This window comes from Pleurodeles waltl, chromosome 9 (genome assembly GCF_031143425.1).
Source record: "Pleurodeles waltl isolate 20211129_DDA chromosome 9, aPleWal1.hap1.20221129, whole genome shotgun sequence".
In the NCBI taxonomy this organism is placed as follows: domain Eukaryota; kingdom Metazoa; phylum Chordata; class Amphibia; order Caudata; family Salamandridae; genus Pleurodeles; species Pleurodeles waltl.
The window spans coordinates 48,229,690-48,247,229 of NC_090448.1; positions in this window are offsets into that span (position 1 = coordinate 48,229,690).

The following is a 17,540-nucleotide window of genomic DNA, read 5'->3' on the forward strand; positions in this document are numbered from 1 at the left end:
GGATCCAGACCACTGGGTCCCTCAGTATCGGTGTTCTCATGACTGGAGGTCCAGTGGCCTGAGGCTTCCCCACTCGGCTGTGCCCCGTCTCCTTCACCTGCCGATGCTGATGCTGAAAAACAGAAAGTGAGGTAGGTTCATCACATTTTATACATACCATTTCCATCACACTGTACACATCACATCTAATTGTACAACATCCCCAGGTAGTACCAGTTTAGTGCCAACATCATGTCACAACAAGATACAATGTACTTTCCTCAATAAAAACATTGTCACACACCAGCTAAGCTACCTATCTCACACCTACAATACCATTATATCAGTTGAGCTATCACACTAAGCAATCCATAAAAAGGTGACTTGGCCACGTGATACTGGGTTCCCATCCGCAGCAACATAGTCAACCAACAACCAAGCTATAGTAAATAGAGGTAACATAGATTTCCATAGATCACATACACAAACTCAGCACATACTAATAATTTGGCCTGATGTCAAGTACCAAGGAAGGAAACACATTATATAGTCAACACAAGACAGCCTGTTGTACACAAGCCATACCCACTTCATGTCACCGAGTTCACAACCTTCACAATGGATATATGCAATCATGCAACTACTCTAATTGGCTTAACCAAATGTTTGAAAATGAAAGAGTCAGAACACATGTCACCTACACATGTACCAATAGTGATGTTGGAAAGGATTGTACATACTTTTGTGGACCACGAAATGTAAGATACTGTCCTCCTGAAAACAAACTATTGCACTCATAAAAGGGCCTAATTAGCTCAGAGAATTTACCCACACACAACCACAGGGGGTATATCTACTCTTTCAAGTCAATGGACACCTGTCATGTGCATGAAAGTGACATTCAATTTAACGAATCATGCAATTATCCCATCAATAGCCCAATGACTGGGTGGCAATATCACTTTCCACACATCAGACATGACTGGCCATACAACTGTTTGGGAAAATCCATCAGAGACACAAACCACATCTGAGGCTACCATGGCAGGTACATACAGCATGATGTAAGCCAAATGCCTGAATACACATACCATACCACTCATGTGTATGTGAACTACCACACCTGCACCACAATGTAGACAGTGCAAACAATAGGTGTCCATACAGCTAAGACATAACATATCCAAAATAGCAACAGAAGGCATGTTTATCACTGATTACAATGTGGATTCATGACATAACCTTTCAATGTACACATGATGTTGGCAAAACACAGTAAAGATTGTAACTGTGAATAAGATGTCTTGGCCTTTTCATCATGCCTGCAACACTATGGTTAAGGTGCTAGCTGTGTAGCCAGTTCCTACCTAGAAAACATGAACATGGCACTAACATTCATAGCTCTGGCACCAATGTATGTGACCCAATAGGATTCTAGCAATATCTTCATGGTTACCAACATGTAGGATGTCCACTCAGATGACACATTACGGAGGCCAATATACATCCCTCACTTACCAAGGGGGTTCACCTTGTTACAGGTCTGAATAAGTTTAGCAAGTAGGGCATGTGAAATGTCAGATGGACATCACAGCCCCACATGATGCTGTCACTCATTAGAAACCTTTTAAAAAAGTAGAAATTACTTCAAATTGTCAGACTGTATGTTGCACACAGACATGGATCAAGGGACATTGGAATGAACAGAGGGCAAAGACCTGGACAACTTACCATCATGATACTGGGAGTATTGACCTGTAGGTGGGAAGGAACAACCACTAGTGTGTGAAAAGCTGTATAGTGGCACACAGATGACGGAGTCACATGTGCACCATCATATGCTTCTGAACAGAGGGGATAACATAGGAAAGTAATATTTCCCTACACAAAATAAAATGTGCAAACCTGTATACCAGTGTTGGGGACTGTACATCAATGTGTTCCTTGGAGATCTTTGACCCTTTGCACTTACCACATTGTCATAACTTAGAAACGTTCACATCATACAATACCCTGGTAAAGGGATGAAAATGTGTTCAGTCTCTACTTACCCCCTTGTAGCTGCTGTGCTGCCCTCAAATGCCCAGCCAACTCCGGGTAGGCCACCGCCAATATGCGGGCCTTTAGGGGGGGTCAAGGTCCAATGGGTACCCCGTCTTTCCTCAGCAGCCCCTCGTGGCATACAGGGTCACTACACCGCTATGCTACAAGGCTTTGGCCCTTACCGCATGGCAGTGTTTACCATGGCTATCTTCATGGTGGCCCTCTCCTGGCATATGTGGGTAGCCGACTTAGGTCCTACACATGGGCAATGATCCGGTTGGTGCAGCAGCCGTTTCCTCACACCTTGCATGCACTAAACAGGGCTACCCACTGGACCTCGTTCCTTCCAACACTCTCCTTTCCTCACAGGGCACACTGGTCTTGGCAAGCAGGCAGGTGCTGGTGCGCCAGGCTCCACAGCAGGTGGTCTTGGATTCCCTGGGTGATCTCCTGTCACCGAGCAGGGAGACTAGCAGACCTTGGCCCACAGTCCTTGCAGAGATTCCTCTCCTTACACAGCCCATTTGGCTGCTTGGCAGATGACAATTTTGGGGGTCTCAACCTTTCATTCTGATAGTCCATTTCCAGACACTAAATGCGATTTATGGTCTGAGTCTTTTAAGTTGTATGTTGGGGTTCTTCTTCTTTTGCACTGCATCTTCCTCTGCTCCAGCTTCCTCCCTCTTCCTCTTGAAAAGCAGTCTGTCACAGCAGCGATGTATTTGAAGCTGATAATCGCACAACACCAATGCTTGCTGTGCACGGGCTGGCCCGATCAACACAGCAAAGTTATCTACGGCAACACATTCTGGAATACGTGGATACCGGACTGCAACCACACAAGGCTTGGGCCTTACCGCCGAGAGCCTTTACCACAGCAGCTCCTCTTGTCATTCAGGGTTGCCACACTGCTACTGTGTAAGGCTTCGGCCCTTCTGCATGGCAGTCTTTGCAATTGCTATTTTTGTAGCAGCTATCTTTGTGGCAGCCTTTTCCTGGCATATGACGATTGCTGTCCCAATCCTGCACAATGGCAATGACCTTATCGGTGCAGCAGCAGTCTCCTCACACCATGCGCAGGGACTCCGCTGGACAGGGCTCCGCACTGATTCTTGCTACCTTCAACACTCTCCTCTTCTTCACAGGGCACACTGGTCTTGGCAAGTAGGCAGGCAGGGTATGTGGTCTTGGTATTCCTGGGTGATGTCCTCTCACCGAGCAGGGAGGCTAGCAGGTCTTGTCCCCTAGTCATAGTCACAGGAAGAAGTTTTGCAGATCTTCCTCTCCTCACAAAGGTCATCTGGCTGCTGGGCAGCTAACAATTTTTGGGGTCTCCATCTACCCTTCTTATAGTCCATTTCCAGACACCAAGGCCCAAATTTAAGAATAATGGTGCTGCATTATATGCAGCGCCACTTTTCTTGTGCCCATCTGCGCCCCCTTAACGCCACCATGCATGTGCCGTGTTAAACATACGGCGCACCATGTCGCAGGTTTGGGACAATAGCGTCATCATTTTTTAGGCTATTGTAGTACATTACAGGATGAGCTCAAAAAATGTTGGAGCTAATCTTGCAAGGTACATAGGGGACCATTAAGAATAATGGTGTGCCCCCTGTTAACGCCTGCTCTGTGCAGGCATTAAAAATAGCTGCTAAAAATGGCGCAGTGGAATGCTTTAGATTCCACTGCGCCATTTTTGCTGTCCCCCTAATGGAGGAATGCCCCCCCTTGCATACATTATGCCTGACGCAGCATAATGCAGTGCAAGGGGTTACAAAGTGGTGCAATGCATGCAAAAAATGACCCTAATGTGGCGCAAGGAGGAGGTAGGCCTTCTTATATCTGGGCCCAAGTGTGATTCCGATTCGGAGTCTTTGAAGTTTTATGTTGGGGTTTTGCTTCTTTTGAAGTGTGTCCTCCTCTGCGCCCTCTTCCTCTTGAAGAGCAGTCTGTCACAGCAAGAATATATTCAGAGTTGATACTCCCACAACACAGGCCATGGGAGTGACCAGAGTTCACACCTGGATATCAGCCACAGTGATATGTGCATCAAAAGGTTTACCTAGCGCCCTCAGGCCTCTTCTTTATGATTCTCTTATCAGCCCCATCTCCTTCCTGAGATGTGCCAGGCCCCTTCTTTGAGGCCTTTCGCTGCATCAAAGAACAACATTTGAAGTGTACTGTCGAGGCCTGGTCCTCCCCTCACCAGTGTGTGTCCCACCAAGCTTACAGGAACGAAGCAATCCACAGATCTGTCTGGGGGGGATATCTCTACCTGCCCGTCATGTTTCACCAGGCAGGCTTGGGTCTCCCAAAAGGGAACCCAAAACCCTCCATGCATTGTACCATCCACACGCACACATACACCCAGTGCATGTATACGGCATGCATGCAAAGTACTGTATCATCCCTGTACTGTACCACTCATAGGCACACATACACCCAGCACATGCACTCATCCTGCATGCACTGCAGAATGAGTGAGCCTGTGGGCCTCACTCCAGTGACACAGGTTAACAAGCATTTGTAATACAGTGGATCTCGCGTTTGCTCGAGTTAGAGCTATTAGCGTTGTAAATTCTTAACTGGACTTTTCTTGCCACATATATTGAAAATGAAAAGTAAAAGAGTTGACCTAAGCAAGCTGATTCAAAGCTCCATGGCTGCCGTGAGTGCAAAGGAGAGACACAAAAGGAAAAAGGAGTTTGTCACAGTCAAACATATCGGCAAACGTGCAATTATCCATGTAACAGGGTCGGTGTCCGAGACGGTAACAAAACCGCCCCAAGGAGGGACAAACGTAAAGCATTTACCAATGATAACAAAGGATTTTTGAAAGGCAAGCCCTTGAACGAGTGACAGTGATGGGCGTGCAGTGGGCGTGGTTAAACGCCCACAGATAGATTCCACGCTCGACCTAAAAAGGACCTGTTCACTACTACTGTTCACCACACACTATGCTGCCAACACCACGCTTGTCCTGCTTAACTCCTGGTGAAGGCAGTAGCCTCTTACCACTATGAGGGTAGAGCTTAGGGTGCTCCTCCCAGTCCAACAAGACCGCAATCCATGAGACACGCCTATGTCCTGGTGCATGATCTGTGTTTGCTTACTGCAAGATAGGGATCTATACACCAGTACAGTTGGCCTCAGGACAGGGTGCACTTCCAATACCATGCAAAGGACTTTTCATCCCCAACAGGTATTATTAACTTTGGCTTTACATGACAACCTATGGATGTTTGTGGTGGTCATTATCCAGTACGTCCTCTTTGCACAGATAATGGAAGGGGCTGGCTGTTGGCAACAAAAATACATTTTGTGCTGCACTTGCATGAACTTTTCAATCCAAAATATATTTTTGGGCCAAAAAATAATCAGGCCTTTGGTTTTCTCCACTTTCAATGCAGCACACATGCAAAGCCGAAAAAAACAACACATTTCTCCTGGTTACAGCAGCCTTGTGTTGGTGTAATACTTATGCACCATCTGTCTATGAATGTTTGTACAGAGATATCTGTCAAAACTCATGCATAGTTGCATGTGTACGCCCATGTACCACCAAAGGAATGCCCCCCCTTGAGGCAAAGAAGTGCATAGCGCAACTTTGCATTACTTTGGGAAACCATTAACGCAAATCCTGATTTGCATTGGATAGTAAGGCCCTTATTTATGCTTGTTTTGCGCCGCATTTGGGTCCTTTTTTGACGCAAAAGTGGAACAAACTTACAAAATATAGTTGTATTTTGTACGTTTGCTCTGCTTTTGCGTCAAAAAGTGACGCAAATGCGGTGAAAACACGTATAAATATGGACCTAAATGTCAGAATTACACCTTGCGTTTGGTTTGTGTAAAAACAGCAGCTCAGACCCAGTATAAAGTATTAGTAAATCTGGGCTATGCAATCCTGTAGGAATGATACAGAGGCCAGGTGAGTCCCAGGGAAGGAGAGAGCTGACACCTCCTCTCTCAGGCAGTGTTTGCAGTTAAACAGCAACCAATGCCTTTCCCTAATCGATATATTTACCTGCAAGGCCCACAAGCGGAAGGCGGAGTTAGGAAGTGATTTAGATGGGAGCGCCCTACCTACTGAGACTCTGTTTTGGTTTCGCCCCATTATTTACAGACGATAACCTCTCAGGCACCCATTGTCCTTACACGTCACAGCCGGAAACAAATCAATGAGTTCAGTACCTTTGTGACGTCACAAAGGCCTCAGAATGCGTCACGTATTCACGCCCTTCGCCCACCGCCTGAAACCGTAGCGCTGAGTTCATGACACCTCCCGTCTCTCAGTGGAGGAGCCGGTACTTCACTCGGATTTGTTTTTGTGTGCACTGCGCAGTTACTGTAAACTTTTCCCTTCGGTTCTGGCCGCCACTCAAAGCCTAATGACGTGTGACGTCTGTCCATTCAGCGTCTGCAGCTGCTAGGCGCGCACGTGCAGCGCGGGCCTCCAGGAGAATGAAACTGGCATTGTGCATTGGTGTGGTTTGCAATGGCAGGAAATGGCGGGCTTTCAGCTGTCCCCGTGACCATTCTGCTGTGACTGATGAGTTTACGGGGACCATGCATGGGTGCTGCCACAGGCCACTCCCCACTCCTCAAGTAAGGCCCCAAATATGCTTGCCCTGCTTGCAGCTTTGTGCAGCTGAACTGCAACACACGATCAATGGCACGACAAGCAATTATGGGGCGCGGTATTTCTGCATCTCTGTAAACACAAGCGCGAGACAGAGCTGGGCTCACTTCAGCATCTGCAAATTCACCGAGGCAGAACTCCCAATCTAGACTTGGATGCGATTTGCATAAGTGCAATCATTTAATTGATATTTTTAGCAACAGACCAGCAGAGGATTATTGCGCATTCTGATCAGGCGAGCAGCAAACACACAGGTGCCACAACCAACTCACGTGTAATTAATATTATTTCTGACCACCTATCTCATTCTCGTGGCCAGTTTGATGTTCAACACTTCAAATGCCTCAGATCTTTTTTCTCCTATATATAGGTCAATTCCCGTGCATTAGACTTCAACAAACTACATCAACCAAGCCTACCCTGCCACTAAAGATAGTCTCGGTACCCACCAGGGGGTAAAACACTGGGGGGACAGAAAAAGTGCCTGGTTGTGTCAAAAACTGCACAAAGATGATCCCAAAGTGCATTAACCTTGATCCCTTGATCTTAATCTAGTAAAATGACGTGATTTACTCCTGTTTTTTACTAGTTTTGTCTGTGTTCCTCAAGTGCATGGCTTCTTGGATCCTTCATTAATGGTGTACGTCAGACTAACAAACCCACAATGTCGATGGGACACAGTATCAAGGACAAATAAATCAATAGAAAAACAGGTAAGTCTAGATTTTCTATGCCTAATGCCACAAACGTAGTTAAGAAGTACATATATCTTCAAGGTACGTAGCTGTGGAGTTAGGAGTCGTAAACGTATACTTCCCTATATGCACTTACCTTTCAATCTTTGGTTCCTCAGTATTCTGTCCTCGATATTCTTGTACCGTGATATTGCTGGTGTTGAAATTCAGTAGTGCTACCTTCATAGATCTATCTCCCTTTTTCTTTCTTTGTCAGCATTTAACACTGTGACTGAATTTGCAGTTGACGCTTTTGGCCCCAATAGATGACCTGTGAGAGCCTCTGGCGATGCCCAGCAGTCCATGCACTGGTTTGATACCCTGACTTCTGCTGCTCTGGACTTGAGTGGCAGTCAGACAGTACAGTGTGGCACTCCGTGTACTCCAGAAGTTTTTCAGTGACTCCACTTTCTGGGACTTCATTGGATGCAGTACAGCTGATCTGGGATTGCTGTTGGGTAGCATCTCCGTTCTGAGGAGGGCTTTTTTCACACAGGGATCTGAGCTGCATGATTTCAAGCTTCTTGGGCACAAACATTGTACACTGGAGGAGGCTGTGTCCAGGAATTCAATGATGTCTGGAGGCTGCAGTGAATTTTTGAAGGTGGATTACTAGATTAGTTGGAGGAGATGTGTGCTGGATTTGGCATGTGGTTCATCATTATTACTTATCGTCTCACAGATTTGCATTCTTTTGGCATTAAAAAGGATAAGTGGATCCTCACAAGGTTCTTGTTCACTTCTTTGGGGCCTACTGATTTGTTAGACTGAATATTTATTTTGATTGGTTAATTGCTGCAGTGATTGGATTTCCACTCTTCCGAAAGCCTTATACAGCCACCTCTTGTGTATTGTGCATGCATCCAATTTGTTATTGATGTTTGGTCTGTTCCATAATGATTGCCGGTTTCTGCCTTGTCAGTGCAAGTGCAGAGCTGAAGCCTGTACCACTTGTGAACTGTTGTGATCTTCAGTTTCAAGTAATTTAGGCCCGAATTTAAGAAAAGTGGTTCTGCGTCCAATGCAGCGCCACTTTTTTGCGCCCCACAGTGCCCCACTACTGCCACTATGTGCGCACCTTATTTAATATATGGTGCACCATGGCGCAGGGTCGGGGCAATAGTGTCACCATTTTTTACGCTATTAATGTACTATGCAGGATTACATAGGGGCGCATTGAAAACAGGGGCGTGCCACCTTTTAACGCCTGCTCTGTGCAGGCCTTAAAAATAGCCGCTAAAAATGGCACAGTGGAATCTTTTAGATTCCACTGCGCCATTTTTGTGGTCCCCCTAACGGGGGAACACCCCTATTGCATACATTATGCCTGGCGCAAGGGGTTACAAAGTGGCGCAATGCATGCATTGCGCCACTTTGTAAATATGGCGCAGCGAATTTGTCCTCATTGGGCCATATTAGCGTCATAAACTATGACTCTAAGGTGGTGCAACGAGGCACTAGGCCCTCTTAAATCTGGGCCTTAGTTTTTGAACGGGCCAACTACAGGTGTCCTTGTTGAGTAAGAGTAATGGCCAGGGCCGGCTTTAGGGCAGTGCGAGCGGTGCAGCCGCACCGGGTGCTGACCTGGATTGGGGGGCTCTGACCTGGATTGGGGGCGCTGTGTTTAGCAATAACTTAGAAACTTGCGATTTAAAAGCACCTAATGAAAAGTTTCTTGTGCGTTCAGCCTTCAGGAAGCAATTAAAATGTCAAAATACCTCTTGTGATTAATGTTCCTGCGAGGGAGAGAGATGGGAGTTTTGTCTAGTGGCAGCTTTGACTCGCCATGAAGTAGCGTAGAGGGTTAATATGCATGCTGCAAAGAACAGAACTATATTTTATGTGGATAGCTGAGTCGATTAGTAAAGCCAGCCTTTAACACCACTTTTAAAACAAATGAAATGTGTGTGAAAGGGAGGCTATGGAGAGATGAGGTGGTCATGGGTTGGGGGCAACAAAAACAGACTGTCGCACAGGGCGCCACCAGTGCTAAAGCCGGCCTTGATAATGGCCTTCCAACAGGTCTTCAAACCTGGAATACTTTGACAGTCATTGACTTTGAGGAGGGAGATATTTAAATCAATATTATTTTACTTTTTCACTTTTCTGAGCAGAATGAGGTTCCGATGGGCCTTTTTGGGGTTGGTGGATACATTTGAAATTTGAGAAAAGTCTGATAAGTCAGTGGCCAGCCCGTAACCGAGTTTGATACAGTTGCAGTACTCAATTTGAGCAGGTGGTTGAAGGTCACACCCACCGGCACTAATTTTCGTGGCTCAGCACTTATTTTTCATTATCAGAGCTTGACCCAGAGCGAGGGCAAAAAACACACAAGGGGGAAAGAAGGAGGAAGAGAAAGATGGAAAAAACAATGATAAAGGGAGAAAGGAGGGATGAAAAACAACCTTTAAGAGTGAGAAAAAGAGTCAGGGAGTGTTCTGGTGGTGGGTTAATGAGGTACAAGTTGGAATAAAGGCTACACAGCCTTGGTACTTGATGCTCCAACATTCAGTAGTGTTGGCCATAGGTTTCTGAGCAAACCTTTGGGTCCCAGCACTTATTCTTTCACAAATTAAGCACTGCACAGCTGGGTTTATTAGTTAAGTGTTGTTTATAAAGAGTGAGAACAAAATAAAACATCTGTAGGTGGGGTCACAAGTTTGTTGCAGCTCACGGTGTTCCATAGCCTGTTACTTGTTTTATTTCTCTGTGTGCCTCACTTCCCTTATCTAACAAAATACTGAGGCCCATAATTAAGAAAAAGTGGCGCATCAGAGTTAATGCGCACTTTTCTGTGCCCCCCCTACTAACACCTAACAACACCATGGTCGCCCCATATTTATGAAATGGTGCACCATGGCAGTCGTTAGCAGAATAGCGTCAGAATTTTTGACGCTATTGTGACGCTTTGCTACACTAGTATCAATAATTTTGACACTAGTGTAGCAAAGTGCAAGAGGGCCCATAGATTTCTATGGGAGCATTATTTAACGCCTGCTGTGAGCAGGCGTTAAAAACAAAGACAAAAATGGCGCAGTGAAATCTGTTACATTTTACTGTGCCATTTTTGGGGGCCTCCTAGCACTGGAACGCCCCCATTGCATACATTATGCCTGGCGCAGGCATAATGTTGCGCAAGGGTTTACAAAGTGGCGCAATGCAGCCAATTTGTAAACATGGCGCGTGGAAAAGCCACTTTAGCGCTGACATAGCATTACAAAAATGACACTATGGCGGTGCGAAGTTGGCGCTAGGGCTCTTAAATATGCCCCTGAGTGTTTAGAAGCAGCCCTTATTTGCCATCACCAGGAGATCCCTTAGAAGCCCCCTTCTTTGGAGGTATTTTTCCCAGTGAGGGGGTTTGGTGAAAATGTTCCTTATTGAATGTATTGAAGACAAAGTAAACATAGTTGACATCTGTGTTTTTGGTTACAGATCACGGAAGTCAGCAGGTGAGAAAGGTTTTTCAGTCCTAGTGATAAGCAGGTATATCTCTGATATTGCATCTCCCATAGCATAATTAGACATTAGACACTCTAATTATTTATTCCTAGCCCAGTTCCTGCAAAATATATTTATTTACAATGAGCCTATCATATTCGGATCCGACTACTTGCGCTTTCCTGCTGACGCTGGCTCCTGCGTTTCTCATGGGCTTTCGGTGGTCTCACCTGGAGGATGGGTCAGTGTCCCACAGTGGAACCCACTGTAGCTCTTGTAGGACCAGCAGACGGTTTCACTTTAATAGAAGTGGAAGGTCAGCCCAGTCCCACGTGTCCAAGTCAAGCAGCCTCCTACTAAAGAAAGGCCCCACTCCCAGACTCAAAATGGGGCATATTTATACTTGTTTTGTGCCGAATTTGCATCATTTTTTTAATGCAAATTCGGTGCAAAACTAACTCCATATTTATACTTTGGCGCTAGACCCATCTACCGCCAAATTTATGGAGTTAAAGTCATTTTTAGACGTGGAAACCTACTTTGCGTCAATGAGTTGCAAAGTAGGCGTTCCCGTACAAAAAATCACTCTATGGCCTAAGTACCATATTTATCCCCCCATGCTAAAATCACACACGGGGAGGAGGGGTCAAATAATGGTGCAAAGCTTGGGTCAGGGCAGGCGTTAGGGGACCTGTGGGGCTATAGCCCACAGCTGCCCTCCCCAGGGACACCCCCACCCACACCAGAGGGACAGCAGAGGATGGGGGACCCCATCCCAGGTACGTATAGGTACGTACAGGTAAGTATATATTTTTTTTTAAGTGCCATTGGGGCCCCTGAAATGGCCCCCCCTACATGGCACTGGGTGCAATGGCCATGCCCAGGGGACCCTGGTCCCCTGTGCTGGCCATTGAGGTGGTGGGCATGACATGTGGTATGGATGGTTTTGCTTCAGAAAATGACGCTAGGCTGGTTAGAGTCATTTCTTTTACTCTAACCTGCCTAATGTAATTTTTGGGAGCAAAACCCCCTTCTTTCATACCTCCAGCCAGACCAGGCTAACGTCATTTTTTTTTTACACTAGCCTACCTTTTGCCACGGCTTGCACCATTCTATAAATATGGTGCCCGGCAGGTGCACAGAAATGGTGCAAGCCGGTGCTAAACTTTTTCGTGCAAAACTGTGTTAGTGCAATTTTGCCCCCCAAAAGTATAAATCAGGGCCTAAGTATGACAACCATGGGACACCAAGCAAAGTTACTGTGCTGTGTTGCTTGACAGGGAGAGCTCAGAAATGCACCACATCTAATAAGATTCTGCAGTCTGCTAGCGGTGGCGTAGTTTGTGCTGCCTAACACTAAAGCAGACACCATTGCACCATGGTACCTGAGTTATATGCAGGATTGTTTTTGTGCAGGAAGGGACACCTTTCTGCACATAAACAATCGTCAGCGGCTTTTCCCTCTTTCTGCGTGTGCTGCAGGATGCAACACTCATAGAAAGAAAAGAAGAAATAAAGATATTTCTCCCGTTACACCTGGTTCACTGTCAGGTTTAGTAAATCTGGGAATACGCCAAAATCGATGGGTTGATGCATGGGGATGCCCATACGCCACCTGTGGAACGCCTCCGTAATGTAAAGTAAAGCAAGGCAGTGCATAGCACTGCCTTGTGTTACTTTTTGGAAAAAATCACAAATAACATTTTATGTCGTGGCTGCACCAAAAAAGTGGCGCACCCACGACGTAAAATGTTAGTAAATCTGTCCCACATGACAGTCAAAAGCAAGATCGGTTCACAGTCCAAGCAACACATCTCATAATGCATGTGAAAATCAATGCAATTAATTTATAAAATAGTAAAGATTGAGAAACATTTAATGGCCCTCAAATAAGCATATACCTTCTATTACAGTCTTTTTCAGAAATCTCAAGTGGGACTTCAAGGTTTACACACAAAGGTTTCAAAACTTAGGGCTATATTCATGACCCCAGTTGCATCGCATTTGTATCACGCACCGTGGTGCATGCGCGACTCAACCCAAAAATGAGATTTATGAACCCATGCAAGGCTACCTTGCGTCGCCCTGAGTAGTTTCATAAATCTAGAGTACAGCAACATAGCTCAAATCACTGCATTGTCTTACTCTGCGCCAGGGAGGCGTTCCATGGGTGTTGTGTGGGTGTTCCCATGCAATATCCACAGATTTTGACAAATTCCTAGATTTACCAGAAGTGGTAGACCTGGGTATGAGCCAAAAACCTACGTCTCCCCAGGAGAGGCATAGCAAGGAGAAATAACTTGATTTCTCCTCATTTTTCCTCTTTCTATGTGTGCTGCAGAATGCGGAGGAAAAAGCCTCAGGGGGTTGTTTGTATTCAGGAAGGTGCCCCTTCCTGCACAAAAACAATCCTACATGCACCGGAGACACCCTTGCATCATGGTGCAAGAGTGCCTGCATTGGCTCTAGGCAGCCCATTGTGTGCAGCCCATTGTCCATTCCCAGCTGGGGAAGGACAGGAATGCACCATATTGGAATAAATATGGCGCATTCCAGCCCTTTCCCCGTGGCGTAGCACAGCACAGCAAGGTGACTTGCTGCACCGCCCCACTTGGCCATAAATATGGCCCTTAGTACTTAATTTATAAAAAGTACAAAAAATAAGTGCAGGGGCCCAAAGTAATTCTTACAAGCCTGCCCTGAGCACTGCCAACTGGCAGATTTGCTGAATTTCACGGCTCCTTTCATTTTTCTCAATATGACATTTTGGGGCTTTGTAAACAACTACCACCCTCAAGTATAAAGGGTGTCACTGTCAGACAAGAGGAAGTGGCAAGACACCCTAGTGACAACAACCCTGGGACTCAGGTCCACAAAAACAAATGTCATGTTAGGCTATCTGAGGAAGCCTGAGAGTGGCTTCAGGGTGCTAGACTTCGGGCGACATGTTAATTGAACTCTGTCTCATACTGCTCTGTCTGTTCCTTGGGGGTCAAACAGGTTTCCAAACTCAATCAGGGTGGACTTGAAGACTGAAATTATGTAGCATTTGTGGAGTAGAATTCCACAAAAGTGCATCCTGGACAGAAACAAATCAACCTCCTCAACCTGTTCCCTTAAAAAGGGGAAGCCGACCATGTCAAAGTTGTAAAGTCTCTTGTGCATGATCCGCGCAGTAATCTGAAGCAGGCGCTCCACCCTCCAGACTATCTTTGGCACTGAAGGTAATTCCAATTACGTTTTCAGTAGGATAGCTCTTGTCATGCTTTTACAGAAGAGACTGCTACCACATTCACAGATGTTCATTTAGTGGTGGCACATTCTTGGAGAGGGGCACAGGGGCAAAAGCCCACAGAGGGTGCCACAGATGCACACCGTCATATGCCAATGTCATTGAGGCACGAGAACAAGGACACTCGGATGGGAGACACAACCCTGATGCGGAGATGTACATTGGGACAGGGAGACCTGAGCATGAGAAAGCTGAACATAGAGACAGGAAGATACAGACACCAAAACTGTAAGACATGGATTTGGGTGTAAGGAAAACAAGACACTGGGACAGGAAATCATTGGTGCTAGGACGAGGGACAAAACAGTCAAAGTCACAGGACGACACAGAAGATTGGATTGGGAATAACAGACATGGACACTTCAAGACACAGTCCTAGAGAAATTAAGACAGATACTGAGACAGAGTGTCAAAACCCCTTTCAGAGGGCCACATGGCAAGCAGGGGTTATGGAACCCAACTATGGGGGTTGAGGCCTTTTACTCCTGATGTCCTGGGGCCCGGCCTAATATGCATTCTGCGCAACAGAGCCAAGTACCCCTTCTGACCCTGACTCTCAGTAGTGAGCATTGGCGAGCAGTCGAAGGGAAGTGTGGATACAGAGGCTTACAACTCAAAATCGCACAGCAGCAGCAATAAATAATTGTCCAGCCAAATACTCACTTTTATAACAAAAGAGAAGTATTTTATTTCTAATGCTACCCACACAAAGAAAGAATATGATGTGAACACACAGTTCACACAGTCCTTCCCTGAGGTTGTGACTCTAGTGTCTCTCTGTCAGCTCCCTGTCCTACTCACTCCTCGTGTTAGCGATTGTGAATTTTCGTCACTCACTATTGACAACATCCACTAGTAGTCCAAGTCACAAGAGTTCACTACAAAACTCATTTAAAGTCAATAGTGTTCCAGTGCATAGGTGCTCGATTTTAGCTGCAATTTCCCCCGGGGCCCACAGGCTCGAACGAGTCTTACCCACTCCAGCAGAAGTGAAGTATTTGGAGTCCTAGATTGTGCCCCATTCGCAGACACTTGCAGGGGCTCCAGTCCCGGTCAGGTGAGTTGCTCGCATGGGGACTCAGTGGCTGCACTTGGCGGGCACAGAGTCTCTCTCTCGCTGACATGCTCCCGCAGTGACCAGAGGTGTTCTGCAACTTTCTCCTTTGGGGTAAGTGTTCACATGTTCCTGATGGGGGGGGGAGGCCATGATGACACTGTTCTTGGTCCCACTTGGGTGATGGTGCTCCCACTGCACCCTCACTCATCCAATGAGGTTAAACAAGTCACAGTCCTTATTACTTCCCATGAGCTACAGGTCACCAATGCTCGCCGTCCACGGGCTCTGGCCAGCTCAATGCAGCAAAGTTATCTTCGGCAACACATCCTGGCATACGTGGATACCGCACTGCTACCACAGAAGGCTTTGGGCCTTACCACACAGCAGTCTTGAACATCGTTATCTTTGCAGCAGCTACCTTTGCAGCAGCTTTTTCGTGGCATTTGACGATCGCTGACCCAATCGTGCACAGTGACAATGACCTGGTGGAGCAGCAGTCTCCTCACAGCACGCGCAGGGAGTCCGCTCGACGGGTTCTTGCTACCACTGTTTGTTGCTACCTCTAACACTCTCCTCTTCTTCACAGGGCACACTGGTCTTTGCAAGCAGGCAAGCGCTGGTACTCCATGTTCCAGGGTAGGTGGTCTTGGATTTCCTGGGTGACGTCCTCTCACCCACCAGGGAGACTAGCGGGCCTGGGCCCCCTAGTCCCGGTCACAGGAAGACGTTTTGCAGAGCTACTCCTCCTCACAAAGCTGGCTGCTTGGCAGAGACAATTTTTGGGGCATCAACCTACCCTTCTTATAGTCCATTTCCAGACACCAACTGTGATTCGGAGTCTGAGACTTTGAAGTGTTATGTTGGGGTTCTGCTCCTTTTGAAGTGCATCCTCCTCTGCTCCCACTTCCTCTTGAGGAGCAGTATGAAACAGCAGGAATGTATTTGGAGCTGATAATCCCACAACACAGGCCATGGGAGTGACTAGAGTTGACATCTGGACACAGTGATGTGTGAATCAAAAGGTTAGACCAGGTCTCCCAGCCCTACTCTTTATGAATCTCTTAACAGCCCCAACTCCTTCCTGAGATGTGCTCAAGCCCCTTCCTCGTGTATTCTCATTGAATCAAAGAGCACCCCTTGGGTGTACAGGGGAGGCCTGGTCCTCCCCTCCCCAGTGTGTGTCCCACCCAGCTTACAGGAATGCAGAAATCCACAAATCCAACTGGGGGGATCTTTATACTTCCACTCCATGTTTCACCATGCAGGCCTGGGTCTCCTAAAATCGAGCTCAGGGCCCTACATGTATTGTACCATCCATAGGCACACATACACCCAGTGCACGTATAAAGCATGCACACACTGCACAGGACTGTATCCTCCATGTACTGTACCATTCAGAAGCCCACATACATCCAGCACTTGCATTTAACACGCATGCACAGCCCAGCACAGTATCCTTTATCTGCTATACCTCTTACAGGCACACATACGCCCCACACATGCACTCATACTGCACGCATTGCACTCCTCATACATTGTACCACTCCCAGATACACATACTCCGAACTCACGCACTTATTCCTGCATGCACTGCACACTTCATGTCTGCACAGCTCTACATCCTTCAGGTACTGTACCACTTTCAGACACATGCACCTCCAGCGCATGTATGCATCATGCACACACTACTCGCTCATGCATTGTCCCGGTATGGCATTCTCCACAGGTACACATACACCCAGCACTGATACTCCGCTTCTGCAGTGCACAAGGTTCACACTATTCTGATGTAGCCAAGGGTGAGTTAAGCACACAGCAGCGGAACTTTAAAAAGTGACTGAGACTGTAGGCCTCACTTTAGAAAGGGCCTGTTCACTCCTACTGATAACTACACAGTATGCTGCCATCACCGCTTCTTTCTGTTTAACTTGTGGTGGTCACTAGCACTCAACCACCATTAGGATAGTGCATACCGGTGCCCCTCCCAATCCAACAAGACCGCAATCCATGAGTCAGGCCTATGCCATGGTGCACACACATGATTTGTGTTTGTCTATAACAACAAAAATCAGTACTAGGGATGCAGACATCAGTAAAGTTGGGCACTTAGGGTAGGGTGCACTTCCATTACCATATCCCGAAATAGAGAAACCAAAAGTCAGAGACACAGCAATGACCAAGGAAACCTGGATACTTTGATAGGGAGAAACCGCCCCTGGAATAGGGAGACACAGACCCCGGGAGCAGGAGGCATGAGATCTGTGACAGGGAGGCACAAACGCTGTGACATGAAGATGTGGAGCGTGGATCTGGGATAAACAAGTTCTTGGGCAGGAGAGACACAGATCA